A 25,299-nucleotide genomic window follows, 5' to 3' on the forward strand; every position below is an offset into this window, starting at 1 on the left:
TGGCTTACCTCACACCTCTTTGCATTCCAAGAGTGTGATTTCTCTGCTCTTTATTCCATAAATGATGATGCAAGGGCTTTCTCTACCTAATCACTGAGTTTCCATTCTCTCAAATCTAGCACCAACTACATGTCTTCCTTGACTTATGAAGGGGTTATGTCCCAATGAACTCATGTAAGTGAAAAATATCAGCTGAAAATGCATTTAATGCACCTATACATTTCCTGTTTTAAAAATCATTGACTTACATTTTGAAAGGATGCTCAGTAATCTCTTTCATACCATTTTAAATGCTAGTACAGGTAGAGGCATTAAACACTCAGCTATCAGGGGCAATTCCCCAGGGTATGGGGCATGTCTGCATATCTTTCATGCAGAGGCACTGACTGTCTTTTGTCTGGACTCTCTTAAAAGATATGTGTACAGCAAACAACCTTGGAAAAATTCTCCCTCCAGAAAAAAAGAGCAACCATGCTTACTGTTTATTAAAAAAAGATGCTATCCATTAAAAGATATATTTTTGTAACTATGTATGGTAATATATTTTACTAGATTTATTCTGATGAACCCTTTGCAATATATACAATATTAAATAATTACATTGTAAAGCTGAAACTAACATGATGTTTATGTCAATTATACCTCAAAAAAATCCTTTAGGAGATAGAAAAGAACTCTTTAGGAGAACCTTTGAAGCTCCACATGACCCCTGTGCAGTGCGGGCATGAAAGAGTCACAAGGAGAGGGGGGAGATTTTTTCTGAGCCTGCATTTTACAAAGGCTTTGTAATTCACAAGCTGTATCTTTAAAGCACTTATATTATTAAAAAGAAAAAAAAAGATACGATTCCCTTAGCCCCATGTTCCTCCCCTACGATGAAACCTCCTGTAAGCACAGGTGTCTGCTTGGTCCCCTCTGCATCTTCCCTGTGGGACTTGGGCAGGGAACTGATGCAAATATGCAGATGCTCAGCCCCTGGCTATGTCGGCTCTAACCCTGGAGCCCCGTGTCTCTTACCAGCATTCCTGAAACCAGCAGGCTCACTTTCACGATTCTTGGCAACAGCACAGTGGCTGGCACACAGAGGCTGCTGAGTAAATGTTGGTTCCTCACATAGGTCGCACACGTGGAAGCCCTGTCAAGGTCTGTTTTTCCTAAGGCCTACGTGCTAGTAGGCCTTTCAATGTGATCCTTTGCTCTCCTTCCTTCTCTGAAGGATGGCCTTTGGGTTCTTCTAGCTAAGAAAAGCTTCTGCTTCTTTGATCCCTAGAGTTTCCTCCACTCTTCAGGATCCTTGCCTTCCTATAAGTTCGCAGGCTTCACCTACACAAGTCCTAACATTATGTTTAGTATAATCCATATCTGATCCCTGAAGAGTCTTTCTCCTGGTCTTCAGCTTCTCTGCCCTCCACGAGGCCTGTTTCTCAGCCCCCAGCTGCAGGGAGAACATTTCATTTAGCTGTTCCACCAGAGCCCCTCTGTGCTATGATATTAGCATCCCTGTCTGAGATCTAGAGACAGTTCTCCCCAGGCCACAGTTTGCATTAAACACTGCCCTCTTCCACCTTTTCTTTCTTTGTTCTCTGTATGGTTTGTTTATTAGCATGTCTTTCCTATTAGCCCGTAAGCAATTTGGAGAGCAGAATATCATATTCCTTTTTACATATCCCTTAGGGATTAGTGCTTTTGCAAATAATAGACAGTCACTAATTAAAAATGAATTTTAATTTTACAGAGAAATGTAGGGCAGACAGATGAAGACATTAAGAACTGTTACCTTCACAAGGGAAAGAGGAGGGTCCTTTAGTCACAGGGGCAATTCCTCTCCTTCATCTGTCCCTCCTTGGCATCACTGTTGCTGTTTTGAACACCCTACTATTGCAGGAGCTACTTTAGTAAGAGTCGAAAAGATGGCTTTATGACCGAGCTGCTATTCTGAAGAAAAACCAGAAGCAAGAGTCGAGTCACCAGATGAAGGGGACTTGGAGACCTGAGGAACATGGGAAGAAGTGCATTGGCCACTGTGAATAAGGAGTTGATCAGGATCATCTGGAAACTTCCAGTGAAGAGCTTTAAATCATAATATGCATGGGTGTACGAACAGCAGGGCAAAATTTGGGGAAGGTTCTAGGGCTATGTTAAATTTCTACAGGATGTGGACAAAGAGGGATGGAGTGGCTGCAGGAAAAAGAAGGCCCTACTTAACAGAAATTTTAGAAAATGTCTCTAGGGGTTTGCTCTTGAGGAAGGCAGAAAAATGATCCTGGAGTGAATAAGAGGGTCTCTTAGCAAACCCAAGGGTCCTCCACTTTGCCCCTACCCTTTTCCCACTCTTTGCATTCAGAGTGCAAGGTTTGCCAGGCCCACCAGGTCCAAAACTGCTACTCTGCATTTCCTAAAAGAGTTTCAGTCTACAGCAGAGAAGAAATAAGGCCTCAAGAGAGAACAGCTGGCCCTTTCATTGCACCCCTTTCCACATGCAGGAGATGAAGACACAGGGTGTGCACAGCATCTTCATTTTATTTTCTGATGTGCCTGGCACAAATGCCAAAGACAGCTACAAGTAATTGCTCTCCAAGCTCCAGTGAACTAGAACATCTTCATTTAAGTCATGCATAGCCTGGAATTTTTTGTAAGAGAGAGAAAGATGACTTTATGTGGTGGTTGCTAGGCAGCCAGGCTCTCAGGGAGCTCAACACACATGCAGCTTTGCAGAATCTCAGCAGGAAGCCACTGTCCTCTTTAAAAAGCTCTCCTTATGCAGCCCTTGCAATCTTCTACTGCATCCAAAAATGTGAGCTTCTCTGTTTGTTTTTAACTACCTACCCACTATTCCCATGCCCCATTAAGCAGTGATAAACCAGGAGATGATTTGTGTTACCAAATCTGCCTCACTGAGGGCCTGAGGCAGAACTCCAGTGAAAGTACCACAAAGAATGAGATTTTTTTAAAGCTTTTCACTTATTGTTTCACATGCACATGGAGAAATTTTGGGGAAAAAAGAGAAATATTAGGCAATTAATAAAAAAATATAATTCTACAACTCAGAACAGTGGAAATTATGATAATATTTCTTTCTATAGAAATATATAACAAAATTGAGATCAGTGCATGCTCAGGATTTAACACAATGCCTTAAAATTGTTAGACATTTACATTTAATAAAGAATTTTAATGAGTGGATGAGCATATTTACACTTAATAAAGAATTTTAATGAGTGGATGAGCATATTCCATTTTAAATATTGCATATGAGTATTTTCACAGTGTTAAAAATGTCAATGTTTAAAATTTCATCATATATATGTATTATTAAATCATTTGTCTATTTTTATCTAGCCTATTATTAAGTATTTACTTGTTTCCTAATTTTAAGCCAGATTAAACAATGCTGCTAGGACATGCTTTTAAATAATGCTCATTTTTAAGATTTCTTTAAGATAGATTCCCAAAAGCATAGCTATTTGACCCAAAGGTATGAATTGTATTAATTTTCTTAGTAGTTATCGTGAAAGTGTTTACATTGGTAATACTTCACATTTCCATCTTAGGTTATGGTAATATGTGTCTCACTGTACTTAATCAGTAAATTGTCATTTTTGTTGACATTTTATTTTTTAAAGTATAATTTGTTTCTGGAAATTAATACCTCATTTTGATTTTATATTTTTTTTTTTACATTTAGTGGTCATTTACATATATTCCTTTATGCATGGTGAATGAATGGCCTTTGATGATTTTTTTCCCTATTCAGGAGAGGACTACAGAAAGCATGGACACCAGGAAGCAGGAGTCCTGGGCCCCCCTCAAGTCTGTCTGTCACAACCAGTTTAAATTGACTCTAAGACTTTAGTCTTACCTGGTTCAAGGGCATAAAACGTATTGAAAATTTCAAAGCTCAGAGGAAGGATTCTCTTAAGAGAGCTGTCAAGACACTCTGTGCTTCTCACCCCACCACCTCTGTGCAAGGAGAGGGACAGAAAATGCTTTCTCACATTTAGCTAAGTGAGAGTCCCCTGAATACCACTCAGAGAGTCTGACGGTGTCTCCTGAAGTTCAGGACACAGGTTATGAAAAGCTGAGCTTCGAAGATGGCTGATGAGACAGAAGACAGGGGACGCTCCTCAGCTTGACCACACTACCCACTACTTGACAGTGAAGTTCATCAGTCAGATGGGGGTCGCTGGAAGGTATCCAGACTCCTGCTCAAGATGTGCCCTTGGAGAGGTGATGTCACTGGTGGAAGGGGCAGGCAGCCAGATGCTCAGGAGCTGATGGAAGAATTAGGAGTGCCTCACAGATGAAACCCCCTGTGCGTGGGAAGTACTTACCATTTGAGAGCCCCCCTGAAAGGAGGAATCCGCAGTAGAGACAGAATCAGCACAGCAAAATGGCTGTGCCAGCCACCAAGACCTTTCCTGTGCCTCCTCTCTCCTCCATCTCTCTCTTCACCCCTGGAACACCCAGAGCCTGCAGTAAATCAGAGTAAAGAAAGAGGATCCTTAACAGTCAGGAAGTCCATGGCCTTCTTTGTTGGTAGTATTACAGCTTTCTGGCCCTAGCTGAGAGAGAAGATATCATTTTCAGTGAAATTTAACATTTTAGCTTAACACTACATTGGATATTCAGTTCAGTTCAGTTCAGTCTCTCAGTCATGTCCAACACTTTGTGACCCCATGAATCGCAGCACGACAGACCTCCCTGTCCATCACCAACTCCCGGAGTTTACCCAAACTCATGTCCATCGAGTCGGTGATGCCATCCAGCCATCTCATCCTGTGTCATCCCCTTCTCCTTCTGCCCCCAATCCTTCCCAGCATCAGGGTCTTTTCCAGTGAGTCAGCTCTTCACATCAGGTGGCCAAAGTATTGGAGTTTCAGCTTCAACATCAGTCCTTCCAATGAACACCCAGAACTGATCTCCTTTAGGATGGACTGGTTGGATCTCCTTGCAGTCCAATCACTGAAAAGAGAGTGTTCTTATTTAGTGAAAGTGAAGTCGCTCAGTCGTGTCCGACTCTGCGACCCCGTGGACTGTAGCCCACCAGGCTCCTCTGTCCATGGGATTCTCCAGGCAAGAATACTGGAGTGGGTTGCCATTTCCTTCTCCAATTCTTAAGTAACTGCAAACTTTTAAAAGCTTCCCATGTTTTCATCTGAGGAATGAGAAAGAAATTGTCCACAAAGATAGGCATCAAGGGTCAACAGTGAGGAAGAGCACACTTACTTTCTATCTATGCCCTTATCAAGCTGAACTCAGTCAAATATCTTACAGAAGAAGGACCCCAGTTACTTCTCTCCTCTGTTTTTTTTTAAGCTCTTTGCTATTCTGATCTGTTTCTTTTTCTAGACTAAATTTAAAATTCTTGGAAAATTCCTAATTAGGATTTTTATTGCAATAGTCCTGTAACTTCAATTTGGAGAGAATTTACTTTTCTCTAAAATACATGTGACCATCTAGAATATGGTGCCTCTCCTTTCATTCAGATTTTGTTTTTGAATCCCAGTAACAGTGGTGCTAGTGGTAAAGAACCCGCCTGCCAGTGCAGGAGACATAAGAGATATGGGTTCAGTCCCTGGGTTGGGAAGATCCCCTGGAGGAGGGCATGGCAACAGGGCATGGCAACCCACTCCAGTATTCTTGCCTGGAGAATCCCATGGACAGGGGAGCCTGGCTAGCTACAGTTCATAGGGTTGCAAAGAGTCAGACACAACTAAAGCCACTTTGCACAGCACGAAATTTAATAATAGTCATCCTCATTGTATTCTACACAATTATTGTTGGCTTTAATTCATTGAATTTTACGGTTTGTTTTAGTTGATGTTTCTGTTGTTCCAGCTATGAAGGCAGTATTTTTTCTTTCATGTCTCAAAACTGGCAATTGAATTTTAAATTGAATGTAGGAATTTGTGTATTTAAATTGTAATCAACCATTCTACCAAGTTTTTTATGCATTTTAAGAAAGTTTTAGTTGGTTATTTTCCCATTTCTTAGGTTTGTAGTTAACACTATTCACAGGAAATTACATGTATGCTTTCTTGTTTCTGCTTTGTGTTCTGCTGCATTGTTGAGAATAAAAGGAATAAAAAAAATTATCAACGATGATATACATCAGGTGATATACAACTTTAATTGGAATTTTTTCTAATGTTTCCATCTTTAGAATAATGTTGTTTATTGTCTTTAAAAATACATATTTTTTGTGTTAAGGAATTAAAACGATATTCCCAGTTTTATAAAAATTAGGTCAAGAATGGGTATTTAAACTCTATTGTAAAAGACATTTCAACTCCCCAAGTAGCAGCTTTTCCTGTGTTTAAACCACTCTTGTTTATGCATAATTTAACCTTTATATTATAAATTCAGTTTATATGCTTATGTTTTACATGAAATAAAGATATAAAACATTGCCAGCTCTTACCCATTTTTAAGGCCCAAATAGAACTAATAAACAGACCAATAGGACTCCTAATCACTACAGTTATATATATATATTCAATTTTCAAAATAGAAGACAATAGACTTTGTAAAATTCCACAATCGTAGTAACAGCAGCTAACATGTTCAGCACTTATTAACATTTAGGAAAAAATGTCCCAGCAAGAGCCAATATATGTTCACTGAGAATAACACATCAAATTATTTGTTTCATAAAGTTATTCACTTCAGTTCAGTTGCTCAGTTGTGTCCATCTCTTAGCAATCCCATGGAATGCAGTACGCCAGGCTTCCCTGTCCATTACCAACTCCCAGAGCTTGCTCAAACTCATGTCCATAGAGCAGTGATGCCATCCAAACATCTCATCCTCTGTCGTCCCCTTCTCCTCCTGCCTTCAATCTTTCCCAGCATCAGGGTCTTTTCCAATGAGTCAGTTCTTCACATCAGGTGGCCAAAATATTGGAGCTTCAGCTTCAGCATCAGTACTTCCAAGGAATAATCAGAACTGATTTCCTTTAGGATTGACTGGTTTGATCCCCTTCCAGTCCAAGGGACTCTCAAGAGTCTTCTTCAACACCACAGTTCAAGAGTATCAATTCTTTGATACTCAGTTTTCTTTATGGTCCAGCTCTCAATCCATACAAGACTACTGGAAAAGCCATAGCTTTGACTAGACATACCTTTGTTGGCAAGGTAATGTCTCTGCTTTTTAATATGCTGTCTGTGTTTGTCATAGCTTTTCTTCCAAGGAGCAAGTGTCTTTTAATTTCATGGCTGCAGTCGCCATGTGCAGTGACTTTGGAGCCCAAGAAAATAAAGTCTCTCAATATTTCCATTGTTTTCCCTTTTATTTGCCATGAAGTGGTGGGACCAGATGACATGATCTTCATTTTTTGAATGTTGAATTTTAAGCAAACCTTTTCACTCTCCTCTTTCACCTTCATCACGAGGCTTTTTAGTTCCTCTTTGCTTTCTGCCATAAGAGTGGTGGCATCTGCATATCTGAGGTTATTGATATTTCTGCCGGAAGTCTTAATTCCAGCTTGTGCTTCATCCAGTCCAGCATTTTCCATAATGCATTCTGCATATAAGTTAAATAAACAGGGTGACAATATACAGCTTTAATGTACTTCTTTCCCAATTTGGAACCAGTCCATTGTTCCATGTCCGGTTCTAATTGTTGTTTATTGACCTGCATACACATTTCTCAGGAGGCAGGTAAAGAGGTCTGATATTCCAGTCTCCTTAAGAATTTTCGACAGTTTGTTGTGATCCACACAGTCAAAGACTTTAGTGTAGTCAATGAAACAGAATTAGGATTTTTCTGGAATTCTCCTGCTTTTTCTATGATCCAAGGGATGTTGGCAATTTGATCTCTGGTTCCTGTGCCTTTTCTAAATCTGGCCTGAACATCTGGAAGTTCTTGGTTCACGTACTGTTGAAGCCTAGCTTGGGGAATGTTAAGTATTTGTTAGGTGAGATGAGTGCAATTATGTGGTAATTTGAACATTTTTTGGCATTGCTTTTCTTTGGTTTTCCAAAGTTGTTGACATATTGAGTGCAGCATTTTCACAGCATCTATAGCATCCTTAGTGGAGAGTCCAGAGCCACTGACCTTCAGGCCAAAGCCCAAAGTCAGTCTGATTGTCAGCATTAATAAAGGCCTATGAAATACAATCTCTCCTATCCTCTGAAGACTGAATGAAGGAATTCTTCACTTTTAGTAGAGTATAAAACATACAAATTATCTCATTCAGGTCAATGTTTATTACGATACATCTTTTAGGATTTGAAATAGCTCTACTGGAATTCCATCACCTCCACTAGCTTTATTTGTAGTGATTCTTCATAAGGCCCACTTGACTTCTCACTCCAGGATATCTGTCTCTAGGTGAGTGATCATACCATAATGGTTATATGGGTCATTAATATCTTTTTTGTTAAATCTTCTGTGTATTCCTACCACCTCTTCTTAATATCTTCTGCTTCTGTTAGGTCCACACCTAGGAGAGTTCTGACTTCTCAGGATAGCAGAGTAGAAGGACGTGTGCTTATTTTCTCCTGTGAGAACTCCAAAATTGCAACTTGCTGCTGAATAACCATTGACAAGAGAATGTTGGATACCACCAAAAAAAAAGATACCTCACTTCCAAGGGCAAAGGAGAAGCCCCAACAAGATGGTAAGAGGGGCAAAATCGCATTTAGAATCAAACCCCATACCCGCCAGAGATGCTCAGAGACTCAAACAAAACCTTGTGCACACCAGGACCCACAGATCCCACGACAGACTGAGTCAGAGCTTTGATTGTTTGAGTGTCTCCTGTGGAGGCACAGGTCAGCTGTGGCCTGCTGTGGGGCACAGGCTCTGGCTGCAGCAGACCTGGGAGGCATGGTATGTGACATAAATCCTCCTGGACAAGGTCACCATTAGCCCCACCATAGAGTCACTGAGCAGATGACCCACAAACTGGAGAACAATTACATCAAAGAAGTCCTCCCACTGTTGCAGAAGTTCTAGGGCCCACAGTAGCTTCCCCAACCTGGGGATCTGGCAAAGAGACTAAGAACCCCCAGGAAATTTGACTTTGAAATCCAGTGAGATTTGATTACAGAACTTCCACAGGACTGGGGGAACAGACTCTTGGAGGGCACAAATCAAACCTTGTGCACACCAGGAAACAGGAGAAAGGAGCAATGACCCCACAAGAAACTGAGTCAGACTTGCCTGTGAGTGTTCAGGAGTCTCTGGCAGAGGTGTGGGTCGACAGTGGCCTGCCATGGGGTCAGGGGCCCTGAGTACAACAGTCCTGGGTGTGCTGGCATTAGTTCTTTAGAAGGAGGTCACCATTGCCTCCATTACGCCTACCATAGTTTGGCCAAACTATAGGAAGGGAACACAGCCCCACCCATCAACAGAGAATTGGATTAAAGATTTACTGAGCATGGTCTTGCCACCAGAGCAAGACCCAGATTTCCCTACAGCTAGTCCCTCCCATTAGGAAGCTTTTACAAGCCTCTGATCCATATCCATCAGAAGGCAGAATGAAAACTACAATACCAAGCTGATCGCATGGATCACAGCCTTCTCTTAACTCAGTGAAACTAAGCCATGCCATGTAGGGCTACCCAAGATGGATGGGTCATGGTGGAGAGTTCTGACAAAACGTGCTCCACTGGAGAAGGGAATGGAAAAAACGCTTCAGTATTCTCGCCTTGAGAACCCCATAAACTTATTAAATGAGAGATATACAGAGTGAACCTGGATTTCATTTATTTAGTCATGCATCTCTAAATGGTTTAGGTAAGATGGCAAAAAAAAAAAAAACAGATTTATATTATAGATTTGCAGCTATTTGAAATCAGAGTCTAAATAGTGGTCTGTGCTCCTAGGAGGATTTATCAGAAGTTCTTAATCTTTCCTATTAAATGTTATTTTCTCAGTTATTCAAATGAAGGTATGTGGGGAGACATATCACGCTGCAAAATGTCACAAAGCTGCAAAAAAAGAAGAAATCAAATGGGAAAAAGAAATCAATATTTTAAAAGATCTTGATGGGTTGAAATACAGAAATCTCAAAAAAGAATTTGAATCTTAGAAAAATGAATGAGTCTTATCACATAGTATGGGAGAATGAGGCAACTGGCTTGGCAGATGTTATATTAACATCATCAACAACAAGCATTCTCTAAAGGCCTTCTATATGAGACTTGTGGTCAGTATAGAGTGGCTGGATGTGGTATCACAGGTTGGGTCCCAGGAAGAAGGCATTAAAGTGGAGTTTAGAGGACAGGCTCTCAATCAGCAGCCACCTTAGCATCAACACTTGTGGAGAGGCAGGGATGGGAGCAGAACCAAGCAAAGGGAAAAGTCGAGCTGAGACAGGTCCATAACTGCCTTGACCAGACATATGGGGGGCTTTAGAACTAGAATGGCTCTTCAGCATAGTCCAGAGTTGGGCCAAGATGGCCGGCCTAGCCTTCACACGCCCACATGAATCCATTACCGCATGCAGGCCGCCCAGGGGAAAGGCTGTGACCTTGGACGAGGTGCTTCTCCACAGCTGAAGCAATCCCCAGAGGAGCTGACAGCTGAAGACTCTCCACAGACAGCACTGCCAGCAGCTGGGTCAACAAATCCTTCAGGGAAGGGGTTTCTGGGCCACATATCACAGTATCCACCACAGTGGGAAACCCCAGTGTCTGCTCCAAGCCCATAGAAATGCTGGGGAGAATGTATTCTTTTAATGTTTTTAATACATGGTCAAGCATAAAATAGCAAGAAAGGGTGCCAAGAGTGAAGAGGGAACTGATAGGCAAAGCACAAGGACCACATATATGCCCAAGGGGGGATATGGTTTTAAGCACCGTGAGGAGGAAATGAAGGCTTTGGGCTCCACTCCCAGTCATCCACCAGAAACAAGAGCTAGAAACTCCTGTCTGAAGAGGGTAGCCCAATTCCTAAAATGAGACATTCTCAAGAGAGAAAAAAACCTAAAATGAGACATTAATATAAAAACTGATCTGAAAGTCATTTGGTCGACAGAGCCTCAACAGAGGCTCACCTGAAAACACCCACTGGCATCCCCGGCTCAGAGTTCCTGTGGTCAGCTGTGTCAGAGACAGAGCACGGGCGCAGTGAGGATGGTACAGGCGAGAACTTTCAAATGCTGGAATCTACAAACTTGGAGCATCCTCAAAGTGACTTCAGATAAAGATGCTTAAACAGAGAAATAGTTGCTATTGTTGTTTAGTTGCTAAGTTGTGTTTGATTCTTGCCACCCCCTGGACTGTAACACACCAGGCTCCTCCGTCCATGGGATTTCTTAGGCAAGAATACTGGAGTGGGTTGCTATTTCCTCCTCTAGGGGATCTTCCTCACCCAGGGATCAAACCTATGTCTCCTGCATTGGCAGGTGGATTCTTTACTTCTGAGCCACGAGGGAAGCCCCCAGAGAAATAGAGGAAGGACAAAATCCAAAAAGCAAACTGAGCAAAATTAATCCAGAAATTAAAAGTAACAACATTAAAATTAAAAAAAAAAAGTTCAATTGATGATCCACTGAATGGCACATTTAAAGAGAATAAGAACTAAATTAGAAAACTGATAGCAGAAATCACCTTAAATGCAGCCCAGAAAGATAAGAAATGGAAAATATGAAATTTTACATTAAATTTTAGGAAACTCATAAGATTCTGATAAACTTTTTTTAATTCATTAAATAATTGTTAAATACTTCCTGTGTAGCAGGTATTATGCTAGACATGGGAACACAACAATGAATAAGAAAGAGTAACATTTATTCAACAAAAAGAACACAGAGAACCATATATGCAAACTTATATAAAATCATTTCAGTGCAGGTTACACACATCTGTGCCCATGTTTATATATAGGAGAAAACAGATTGAGTTGAGATCAGTTATTTTTGTATGGAAAACCAACAGCTTCTTCTTTTTCTTTTTATGAGATCAAGGAAACCTGAATGTGTAGCTATTTTTAAAATACACACAGGGGTCCCCTAAGCAAATGGTCTCTGACTAAATTAGTAAATGAGTGGTGGTAATGAGATTACTCTGGGAAAAGCACATGTCAACACCATAGTGCTTTTGAGCACAAAACACGAAAACCTAATCTTCTATTGCATAGGCACATTTGTCCAGCTCAAGGCCAAATTTCTAATAGATCCCTTAACTTTATGAGCAGAAGTAAATATTTGGGCAATGTGCAAGGGCAGTGCATTCTTTGCTTTCTCTTGCATCTGTAGTAGAATCAGAAACAAGAGAACTAGAAGATACCATATTCCTTATTATTTTGAAAGACAACTTGCTAAATTAAAAATATCCTAACTAATGTGCACCCCAGTCAGTGCTCTAACAACCTGACCTTGCGCCTCCTTGGGCCCCTTCTCTTCTCTTTTAAACATCACACTGTGTAGGATAGGAAGGTAGGAAGCAATACCCTTCCACACTGGCCTTCTTCTTACATAAACATTGTGAGGCCAGGAATCATTGTTTACCACCTGCGCCTGGACCAATCTGAGGATTTAGTCAGTGTTTAATCAATCCTGAATATTCATTGAAAAGACTGATGCTGAAGCTGAAGCTCCAATATTTTTGCCACCTGATGAGAAGAGCCAACTCATTGGAAAAGACCCTGATGCTGGCAAAGATTGAGGGCAGGAGGAGAAGGGGATGACAGAGGATGAGATGGTTGGATAACATCATCGACTTAAAGGACATGAGTTTGAGCAAACTCCATGATAAGGTGAATGATGGAGAAGCCTGGCAAGCTGCAATCCATGGGGTTGCAGAGTTGGACATGACTGAGCGACTGAACAACAACAAATTAAATGTTTGTAAGATAATCTTGGGTTTTCCTAAAACGTATCAAAATATACGAAAATGTATGATGAAGTCTCTTGGTTGTGAGTATACTTGGTAGAACAGAACATAAATGTAATTGATAGCCACACACCCTCTTTTCTAACTAAAATTGTTAATTCCACAGCAACAGAACCATTGTCTTCTTCATGGTAGTGTCCCCAGCATGCACTCAATAAGCATTTATTGAGTAAGTGCACGACCTCTTTCATGTAATCTTTTAAGAAAATTTTATTTAATAAAGTAACCTTACCCAACCTTATCATGAATCCTTGGCACATCACTTCCCCAACTTCCTTTGTTTGCTCACAGTTTGACCAGTGGCTTCTGCAATGTTTTTGCTTCCTATTGATGCTGTAACAATTACCTCAAATTTAGCAGCTTAAAAAAAACACCCACATATTATCTTACAGCTCCATTGGTCAAAAGTCCAGGTAAGCTCAGAGCCTCTGCTCTGTGTCTCAGACTGGGCTCTTGTCTGGTGCTCTGGGGAAGAATCCACGTCCAGGCTCTTCAGGAGTTTGGCATATTTTAGTCCCATGTGGTGGTAAGACTAGGTTGTCTTTTCCTTGTTGGCTATTCACCAAGGGTCACCCTCAGCTTCAAAGCCCACATTCCCTGGCTCATGACCCCCTTCATCTAGAAGCTGCTGATGGGGACCTGAGTCCTGTTCATATTTTTAGTATCTTTGGTCTCCCCTTCTGCCACACATCTGCTTCTTTTTTCTCATCTCTGCCTTGCACTTCTGTTTTCAAGGGTTCGTATGGCCTATTTGGATGACCCAGAATAATTTCTCTAAGTCTTTTTTGGGCTGCTATAATAGAACCCCCATAGGCTGGGTGGCTTGAATGACAAACATGTACTTCTCACATTTCTGGAGGCTAGGAATTTCTAGATCAAGGCACTGAGAGATATTGTATTTGGGGAGGACCTGCTTCCTTGTTCATAGACAGCAGTCTTCTCACTGGGTCTTCTCACAGCACAAAGGATGAGAAAGCTCTCTAGGGACCCTTTCCTTACAATACTAATCCTATTCATGAGGGTTTCACACTTATGTCCTAATTATTTCCCAAAGGCCTGCTTTGTAATATAATCACATTAGGCATTAGGATTTCAATATATGAATTTTGGGGAACAAACACACTCAGTTCATAATATACTTTCTATTTTAAGATCAACTGATTAGGAACCTTAATTCCATCTGCAGAATCTCTTCACAGCAGTACTGAGATTACTATTTGATTGATTAACTAGGGAATGAGAATTTGGGGGAATTTAGACCTCTACCACCGGAGAAGGCAATGGCACCCCACTCCAGTACTCTTGCCTGGAAAATCCTATGGACGGAAGAGCCTGGTAGGTTGCAGTCCATGGGGTCGCTAAGAGTCAGACACAACTGAGCAACTTTACTTTCACTTGTCACTTTCATGCATTGGAGAAGGAAATGGCAACCCACTCCAGTGTTCTTGCCTGGAGAATTCCAGGGCCGGGGGAGCCTGGTGGGCTGCCATCTATGGGGTCACACAGAGTTGGACACAACTGACGTGACTTGGCAACAGCAGCAGCAGACCTCTACCACATTCAGAGTGTGAACAAAACAGAATGTCCCAAATGCAAGTTGTCTTTATGTCACCACATCTCATTTCATAAGTGACATCTCATTGCTTCTGCCATATTCTATTTGTTAGAAGTAAGTCAGTAAGCCCATCTTACTCAGGGAAGGGGAATACGTAGTCTTGAATACTAGTCAGCAAGGATCACTGGAGACCATATCAGAGGTTGCCTAACACAGAAAAATAGTTAAATTGTACTGTATGACTCAGCTTTCAAAAGCATTTCTATAAACAGACAATGAGGTAAGTAAAATTTTCATAACCTTATACTGAGAGGAAAAGGTTATCAGAATAGATACATGTATTTGATGGGAGAAGAGAAAAGAAAGAAAACTAAATTCTCATAGTCAAGTGTGACGAATCAACATGAAATATCCAAAAATTGGAAATCAAGAAGTAGCAATATATCTGTTATTTAGAGACACGAAAGTGAAAGGATAATAACCAGATAAATGAGGTTAAGTGCTTTGGGAAGGGTGGATGTGAGTGTGCAGGGGCTGCTCACGGATGATGGCTGTTTCTTATAAGAAGCCTTATAGACTTCTTTGACTCTTCAAACCAGGCGTGTGTATCACTTTGATTAAAAGAATGGGGGTGGAGGGATAACAAAAGAGGGACAAACAGAGTTTTCCCATAGAAAACTGAGTATTTGCATCTGGTGAAAACTATGTAATGTGTCTCTAGCTGAGATGAAACAATTTTGGCCCGAGAAATACTAAGCAGGATGCAGACAATGAAAGAAACTGTCCAACTCAGTGGAACGACAGTTGTCTGTCAGCTGCATATAAGCTGCATGACTCACCCTAGAGTTGGATGACAGTGGTCAAAATCTCAAGCCCAGAATCTACCGCTCTTTGCAGCCACCCTGATTTTCTAGTCTGGCTCAGCTGTTACCTGCAGCTTGGTTTTATTTCTAGATATCAGCCCAGCTTCTAGTACCTGGAATTATGTTTCATGTTAATTTTACAGTTTTTGCTTATTTGAGAGACCCAAGTCTGTTCCGAAGCCAAGGATTTTCCATGGCTGTTCCTTTGCAGAAATGTGCTATGGCTGGGTCATTCTCTGGCTGCCTCATTCTTGTCATCTATGTCTTATTGAAATGGGTATCCAGAGGCCTTGCCTGACCACCCAAACCAAAGGTACACTCTTCCATGGCCCCCATCACTGATTTTTCATCTCAGTTTGTTTTATTCATAGCATTTGTCAGGATGTGAAATCACTCTGCTCATTTATTTTGTCTTCTTTGTTTTATTCACCATAGTAACTCTGAAGCCTACAAGTATCTGGCATTTATTAGCTACCCAATAAATAATTGTTGACTGGAAAAATGGATTGGGTAGTGTATGAGTTAGTTTTTACTGCAATAATGCTAAATAACAAATCTTCCTAAAACTCGATGTCTGAAAAATCACAAGCATTCCTTTCTTGACCATGAATCTGTGGGTCAGCTTGAGTTCAGCTGATCTCAGCGAGCTTGGCTGGGCTTGGCTCCAGGCTGTGGCTTGTGTTCAGTTCTGCACCATGTGTTTCTGCATTCTCTTTGGGCTAGAGACTGCCTGGGGCATGTTCTTTCAGTAGATCACTGGAAAATAAGAAGGCGGGCAAAATCATGTCATGCTTCCTGAAGCCTTGGTTGCGATTGGCACACTGTTTCTTCTGTGCACTTTCCACAGGTGATAGTCAGTCACAAGACCAAGACCAACATCAAAGAGGTGGGAAAGTATTGATATAGTCTGCCCACTATTATTCAGGATTATGGCGCATAACTCAAAACACATACCCAGAGAGAAATGTCCATATCATTGCTGCTAATTAAATATTGAGTGTGCCATAAGATATTAAACTATACAAAGAATTTTATCTTATCCAACTAGTTCCTTTTGCACTTGAGGAAACAGACCCAAAGAAATGAGAGTGAGAGAACACTGCCAGGTTATATGGTAAAAGGATGGATGTATAATCCTGTTAAAGGGGAGAGGAGAATTAGGATCAGTAATTCAATCTGAAATGAATGAATGAATGCAAGAATGAACTGGACTGACAGAAAACAGGCAGCAGAGAGAGAAACTGCAGACATAAGAGAAAAAGCAAGGTCTTGGAGAAGGCAGGGAATGGAGGCATTTGTGGAAGGTGGGCCTTGGAAAGGAAGGGTTCTGGTGGAAGGGAGGATAGAATGGTAGGTGTATGGACATATTTCTGGCTTGTAATGAAGGGATGGTAAGAGCTGGAAGAGTTCAGGTCTGTGAGAAAGTGTGCAGCACTTGACTGGTGTACTCTAGGATGATGTGCCTGGCAATAACACATTCAGATACAATGTGGCCTCAGAGTTCCCAACCAGCTAGCTGCCTCACTTAATAGCACTGCCCAAGGAGTTGCTTCTGTTGAGCACTGAAAGTCAGTGAGGGACAGCATCGCTGCACTGGGATGACCACCTGTTTTCTCAAGGAAGCAAGTGTGAGAGCCATTTGCTGAAAGTGAAAGAAGCAAGAGTTGTATAGGTAGCTTGTAGTAAATGATAAGGATTTGGAATAATATCTAAGGGAAATGGGAAAAAGTAGCCAAAAATACCTTAAGAGCTGACCACCAACAGAGGGCTGGCTTCACTCAGATTAGACCATGGATGGCAGCAGTATTCATCTACATGGTTCTATGACTGCCTCTGGCACTCCTTCATTCAACCATGTATGGAATGCTTCCTGAAGGCCATATAAAACAGTTCCTAGTTCCAAGTAGATGATGGTTTAATCAATACATTGCAAAACGTTTTAATAACAAGAGAAAGGAGTCTGTTATAATTCAGAACTTAAAAAACTGAAGCATGGATTCATGCAAATGTAACCTTTCCATCTCATCTGCCTGTATCAAATACCACTGTCATTTAATTTTCTAATAAATTACACACATTGACAGTGTTTAAATGCAAAGTTTAATGAAGTCAATAAAATATGTGCATAAATCAGTAGAATGTAAATTCCATTCCTGTCCTTTACTACCTAATTGAGAGATAAATGTCATTTACCTTGAGATAATATTTTCACAAAAGCACTTAGAGGAGCTTCAGCTCTGATATTCCAAAAGGATCACAACTGACCACTATTATTTATGATGACACTAAATTAAAAACACATATGTGGATAGAAATATCCCTATCATTGCCGCTGATTAAATATTAAGTGTGAGTGTGACAGAATGATAAAACTGTAAAGAACTTTGCTTCAGCCCAACTGTGTCATATATAGATGATTTTTTAAAAGGCATGAGCCAATGAAATGAATTATTTTTTCAGGAGGTACATAGCAAATTAATTGCAAAATAGAAATAAGTCCCAAATCTCCTGATTCCCACGCTAGGGTCATTCCACTGTAACAGCACACTGCTTACCCGTCCTCAGCAGTCTCATCATGCAGGGGCCTCAGTTGCCAGGACAAAGAAAGAAAAGAAAAGTATCAAAGGGCTAGGTGTACACACCATCATCACTCTCTGTCCTTTAGGTGTTCAGAGGAGCAGCCCTCATCACCCACAAATTGACAGGCACACAACCTATCAGGAAAAGCACACCGTCAAGGCTAAACACACCTGGGGGCCCATGGAAGCAGAGTATCAGCCACTCAAAGATGCTTTCTGCAAGCAGAATGCATACCAGCTAAAACCTTGAATTGTGAGGGAGCACAAAGTATCATTTGCTTTATTTTGGAAATTTCATGAAGTCACTATGCTTACTCAGCCGCAGGACAGCCAGCGTGCCTACTGTTCACCCTTATTTTCACTAACCTACCCTGGATGCAAACTAATTAAGGGAGATAATGGGCTCTTTAACTATGTGATTTCCACCCTCTGTAAATCTCCTTTCTTTGTCTGCTCCTGCAGCTACAGCAAAATATCACAGACTGAGTTCCTTGGAGACAACAGAAATTTATTTCTCCCAGTTCTGGAGCCCAGGAAGGCCAGGATCACAGTGCGAGCTGACTTGTTTGGCTCACTTTCTGGTGCATAGCCAGCAACTTCTTGCTGTGTCTTCACAGAATGGAAGGGAAGTAAGCAAGGTCTCTGAGGGCTCTGCTACAAAAGCACTAATTGCATTCATGAGGATCCCAGCCTCATGACCCCGCTGCTTCCCAAAGGCACACTGGGCGTTATGACTGCAACATAGGAATTTTGAAAGGACACACACATTCAAACCATCACATACCCCCAGAGACACAGTTCATGGTATTAAAATATCTTTTGACATTTCATTCTGCCTTATCCTCTGATTTCTTCTCCACATAGCTAGTATTTCCTGTCACAGTTTTTAGGGCATTACAGGGACCAGTATCTCTAGCATTTCAGAATAATATGTAGAAAAAATATTATTGATTTTGAATAGGATCAAGCCATCCATAGGGTATTGATTTGTATTCATTTCATTCTAATAAGGGCATAGAAAACCCAGCATGTGAATTAAGAGGTTTGAAAAGTAGGTTATAAGAGAAGTGATTGAGAAAATTCTAAATGCTTGGTTTGCGAAGAACACACAAAAAGACTTTATAGATTTCTTTTTAATTATAAAAGAATAGTCTTTTGTTTTGTTACTAAAATTGTTAATTACAAAGGAGATCCAACCAGTCCATCCTAAAGGAGATCAGTCCTGGGTGTTCATTGGAAGGACTGATGCTGAAGCTGAAACTCCAATACTTTGGCCACCTGATGCGAAGAGTCCACTCACTGGAAAAGACCCTGATGCTGGGAGGGATTGGGGGCATGAGGAGAAGGGGAAGACAGAGGATGAGATGGCTGGATGGCATCACCAACTTGATGGACATGAGTTTGGGTAAACTCCGGGAGTTGGTGATGGACAGGGAGGCTTGGCATGCTGTGATTCATGGGGTCGCAAAGAGTCGGACACGACTGAGCGACTGAAATGACTGAACATTTACTTATAGAGCAGGGAGCTCGATATTCTGTAATGGCCTGTATGGGGAGAGAATGTAAAAAAATTGGATATATGTATAAGTTTGACTGATTTTGTACACCTAAGACTTACACAACATATAAATCACCTACACTGAAATAATTTTCTATTTTAAATGAATAAATAAGTAAACATTCTTTTCAGTTCAGTTCAGTAGCTGCATCATGTCCGACTCTTTTCGACCTCATGGACTGTAGCACGCCAGGCTTCCCTGTCCATCACCAACTCCTGGAGTTTACTCAACCTCATGTCTATTGACTCAATGAAGCCATTCAACCATCTCATCCTCTGTCATCCCCTTCTCCTCCAGCCTTCAGTCTTTCCTAGCATCAGGGTCTTTTCCAATGAGTCAGCACTTCGCATCAGGTGGCCAAAGTATTGGAGTTTCAGCTTCAGCATCAGTCCTTCCAGTGAATATTCAGGACTGATTTTCTTTAGGATGGACTGTTTGGATCTCCTTGCAGTCCAAGGGACTCTCAAGGGTCTTTTCCAACACTACAGTTCAAAAGCATCAATTCTTCGGTGCTCAGCTTTCTTTATTGTCCAACTCTCACATCCATACATGACTACTGGAAAAGCAATAGCCTTGACTAGACAGACCTTTGTTGGCAAAGTAATCTCTCTGCTTTTTAATATGCTATCTAGGTTGGTCATAGCTTTTCTTCCAAGGAGCAAGCATTTTTTAACTTCATGGCTGCAGTCACCATCTGCAGTGATTTGGGGGCCCAAAAAAATAAAGTCTGCCACTGTTTCCCCATCTATTTGCCATGAACTGATGGAACTAGATGCCATGATCTTCGTTTTCTGAATGTTGAGCTTTAAACCAACTTTTTCACTCTCCTCTTTCACTTTCATCAAGAGGCTCTTTAGTTCTTCTTCATTTTCTGCCATAAGGGTGGTGTCATCTGCATAGCTGAGGTTATTGATACTTCTCCTGGCAGTCTTGATTCCAGCTTGTGCTTCATCCAGCCAAATCATACCCCCCAAAACAATAGTGATTCTGTATTTGCAAAAATTTTAGATCAGTTCAGTTCAGTTCAGTCGCTCAGTTGTGCCCAACTCTTCACAACCCCATGAATCGCAGCACACCAGGCCTCTCTGTCCATCACCATCTCCCGGAGTTCACTCAGATTCACGTCCATTGAGTCAGTGATGCCATCCAGCCATCTCATCCTCTGTCATCCCCTTCTCCTCCTGCCCCCAATCCCTTCCAGCATCAAAGTGCTTTCCAATGAGTCAACTCTTCACATGAGGTGGCCAAAGTACTGGAGTTTCAGCTTTAGCATCATTCCTTCCAAAGAAATCCCAGGGCTGATCTGCTTCGGAATGGACTGGTTGGATCTCCTTGCAGTCCAAGGGACTCTCAAGAGTCTTCTCCAACACCACAGTTCAAACGCATCAGTTCTTCGGTGCTCAGCCCTCTTCACAGTCCAACTCTCACATCCATACATGACCACAGGAAAAACCATACCTTGACTAGATGGACCTTAGTCAGTAAAGTAATGTCTCTGCTTTTGAATATGCTATCTAGGTTGGTCATAACTTTTCTTCCAAGGAGTAATTGTCTTTTAATTTCATGGCTGCAGTTACCATCAGCAGTGATTTTGGAGCCCAAAAAAATAAAGTCTAACACTGTTTCCACTGTTTCCCCATCTATTTCCCATGAAGTGATGGGACCGGATGCCATGATCTTCGTTTTCTGAATGTTGAGCTTTAAGCCAACTTTTTCACTCTTCTCTTTCACTTTCATCAAGAGGCTTTTTAGTTCCTCTTCACGTTCTGCCATAAGGGTGATGTCATTTGCATTTCTCCTGGCAATCTTGATTCCAGCTTGTGTTTCCTCCAGTCCAGCGTTTCTCATGATGTATTCTGCATACACTTGTCTTTTGCTTAAGTCAACTAATACAGAAAAACACAAAGAAAAATGTTGAAAATTCATCCAAAATTTTATTCCCTAAAGCAACCATCACTAATATTTAATGACATCATTCTACATATTTTTCTATGTGCCACAGAAAGGTAAGAACAAGTATAGAGCAATATAAATAAACATATTTGCAAGAAAGGATCATACTATGTATATAGTCTTAAAGATAGATACAATAATTTTCTGCTTGATTGTAACAGGAATAAAAAGAAACAAGTAAATCTGAATAAATGTCAGAGATAGTACCTCCAAAAAATAACCTTTAAGAATATGAAAACATTAAAAATAAATTACAACATTGAGTGGCGGGGTTATTGGAAGTCTTTTTAAACTTTAGACAATATTTATTAACTCTCTGATAGAGATGAGGAAATTACTATATTTTTGCTTCGTTTCCTTATTACCCCTCTCCCCACCTCAAATTTTCTTTGGTTATTATATCATTTTTCTGTGATGCTCTAACACGTTACCACAAACTTAATGCCTTAAATAGCAGAAATTTATATTCTTACTACTCCAGAGGCCAAAGGGCAAAATCAGTTTCCCTGAGCTAAAATCAAGTTGTCAGCAGGCCCACGCTCTTTCTGAAGGCTCTAGGAGAGAACCCTAGGCCTGCTTCTTGACGCTGATGGTGGCTTTCAGCATTCCTTGGCTTGTGGCTCCGTCTAATCGCTGCCTCTGGGGTCACATGGTCTTCTCCTCTTCTTCATCTCTCCCTCTCTCTCTGTCTTATAAGAATAAGTGTGACTGCATTCAAGGCCAACCTAGATAACACACAATGACCTCCCCATCCAACTTCGTCACATCTAAGAATTTCTATTTTCCATCAAAGTTAACATTCACAGGTTCTGGGGGTTGGAACATGGCTAACTTTTAGGAGGCATTATTCAGCCTAACATAATTCTTTTATTATTATTCCAGCAAGTGAAGGCTTACAGTATTTACATTCTCTTTGTACTTGTGGTTCTCACAATTACTTAGACTCAGTTCCATATTTAGATAAATTTGGTATCTGCTACCAGCCCTTTTATCTTAGTTTCTCCTTTTCTGGTTTTAAAATTTTGTTTTCCCTCTGAGTCCAAAAGTCCGCTATACAGGGAGAGGGTGGGATGATTTGGGAGAATGGCATTGAAACATGTATACTATCATGTAAGAATCGAATCGCCAGTCTATGTCTGATGCAGGATACAGCATGCTTGGGGCTGGTCCACGGGGATGACCCAGAGGGATGTTGTGGGGAGGGAGGTGGGAGGGGGGTTCTTGTTTGGGAACGCATGTAGACCCATGGTGGATTCATGTCAATGTATGGCGAAACCAATACAGTATTGTAAAGTAAAATAAAGTAAAAATAAAAAAAATTAAAAATAAATAAATAAAATTTTGTTTTCCTTTTTAATTGGCAGTCATTAGTTATTGTTATTCTCTAACTCACTGTTTTTTCCCCCTGATATTTAGCTCATATCTTCTCTTTGGTTCCTTCAATGTGCTCTGTTATTTGTTTTCCAGTTTCTACAACTGTGGATCTTCAGCTCACTTGTTTTCATCTGTGTGGTTTTGTGAAAAACATTTTTAGAGCTATAAATTTTACCTTCCATACTACTGTAGCTGAGTCCACAATTTTAACATGTACTATTTTTGTTTGCTTAATTTTAAGTATTTTCAATTTTTCTTATAATTTCTCTCTTTCACCAAAGTGATTTAGTAATACATTTACATTTTGCTTGATCTAGCAGTTTCTGAAGGGAGTATGTTTAAATGTGCTACTGTTAAGTAGGAAAAGGGAAAAGTGAAAGTCCCTCAGTCGTGTCCAACTCTTTGAGACCCCATGGACTGTATAGTCTCGAGGCCAGAATACTGGAGGGGGTAGCTGTTTCCTTGTCCAGGGGGATCTTCCCAACCCAGGGATCGAACCCAGGTCTCCTGCATTGCATAGGGATTCTTTACCAGCTGAGCCACAAGGGAAGCCCTAGAATACTGGAGTGGGTAGCCTATCCTTTCTCCAGCAGATCTTCCTGAGCCAGGATTCAAACCAGGGCCTCCTGCATTGCAAGTGGATTCTTTACCAACTGAGCTATCAGGGAAGCCCCCACTGTTAAGTATAGCTTTATTCATTTTCCCCAATAATCCTATTTGTAGCTTTTATTTTAGCCTATCTTGTAAAGTACATATATGTCTCTAGTTAGTTTCTTAGTCTATTGTTCTTTTATGCTACACTTTTACCCTTATGTTTTCACATTTTAGTGTCAAAATTGCTATCACAACTTTGTCTAGATTGCATTTTGCCATACATGTAATTTCAACTTTTCTTTATCTTTCAAGTATGCCTTTTATATAAGCTCTATATGTGGGACATACTTTAAAAATACATCTCTGAAACTATCTTTTGCCCAATAAGCTAAATCCATTTGTATTTATTCTTATTTTATTTTAGAATGTGTTTCCATTACCCTTTTCATCTTTTCAATTTACCACACTTTTATTCTGCTTCTTTTTCTTTTTCTTCCCTTCAAAAAATAGATTAGGCTCTCTTCTTCTCACTTGAAGATTTACATATTCTATCTTTATCATTTGATGGTTATGCCAACTTATTAAAACTAATTGTTGTGTTTATTATTTAACTTCTTAAATGTCAATATCCATTCATAAATAAATATTTTGCCTTCCTCTGTCCTTGACCAAAAATTTGTTCTATATTACTAAGAATATACTTTTTTAGGTTTTTTCTTTTGAAACAACATTGAACTTTACTAAGTTATTAATTGCCCTAGGCAGTTCGGGCTGCAATAGCAAATTACCAAATGTGAGTGATTTAAACAACAAACATGAATGTTTCACAATCCCAGAGGCTAGAATTCTGAGATCACATTGCCAGCACAAATGAGTTCTGTTGAGAAACCTCTTTGGGGATGCGAACGACTTCCTTCTCCTTGTACCCTCACATAGAGGAACATGGCTGTTATAAGAATTCTAACTGTATTCATGAGGAAGACTTCACCCTCATAACCTTCGTGCGTGTTCAGTCACTAAATTGTGTCCCAGTCTTTGCAACCCCATGGACTGTAGCCCACAAAACTCCACTGCCCACGGGATTTTCCAGGCAAGAAGTTTGGAATGGGTTGCCATTTTCTTCTCCAAGGACTCTTCCTGACCCAGGGATTGAACCTGCATCTTCTGCATTGGCAGGCAGGTTCTTTATTGCTGAACCAGGAAAGCCCATAACTTTCTTTAATCCTAATTACCTCCCTCAAGCCCCACCTCCTAATACCATCACATTGGGGAGGGAGTAAGATTCGAACAGATGAATGTTGGGGCAACACATTCAATCTGTAATGCTTACTCTTATCCCACATAGCTTATCACTTTCTTCTGGATTTATAAGATCTTTGTTCAGTAAACCTTCTGAAGACATATATGCCTCAGGATATCTTTCTTACATTCTACTACTTAATAATGGTTTGCCTGGATATAAAACTCACTACCTCAAACATATAAAATTACTCCATTGTCTTGCATACACTTTGCATTCATTCACTCCTTACACAGACTTTGAGCTAGTGATTATCATCACAGTGACAGCTCAGGAATTGGATGAGCAAAGGAAGAATCGCTGGATTGGGTCACAGAAATGCTGAGGACCCTCAGATCAGCAGACCTCCAAAGACTATTTTCTTAACCATTCAGCTGCCAGGCCAACAGGTTTTTTCCCCTCAGTTTAAATCACTCCAACAAAATGTGACTTAGAATAAAAATATCTGGTCACTTGGGGACACAAACCCTGAGAGTGTATTTATAATTCAGGAAGAGGAGGCGGGGGAGGCAGTCTCTCTTAACCATGGTAAGCAATCTGTTCAGTCCCTAGAGGATGAAGTTTGATTTTCTTTTTATCTGGTTTTTATGTTCAAGGAATATAAATGTCAAGAATCAAGCATTCCCTCTGGATGGTAGAGTAATAAGTAACTTTCCTACCATTTTGCACAGATGCTGTAACT

This window comes from Capricornis sumatraensis, chromosome 16 (genome assembly GCF_032405125.1).
Source record: "Capricornis sumatraensis isolate serow.1 chromosome 16, serow.2, whole genome shotgun sequence".
Taxonomy (NCBI): domain Eukaryota; kingdom Metazoa; phylum Chordata; class Mammalia; order Artiodactyla; family Bovidae; genus Capricornis; species Capricornis sumatraensis.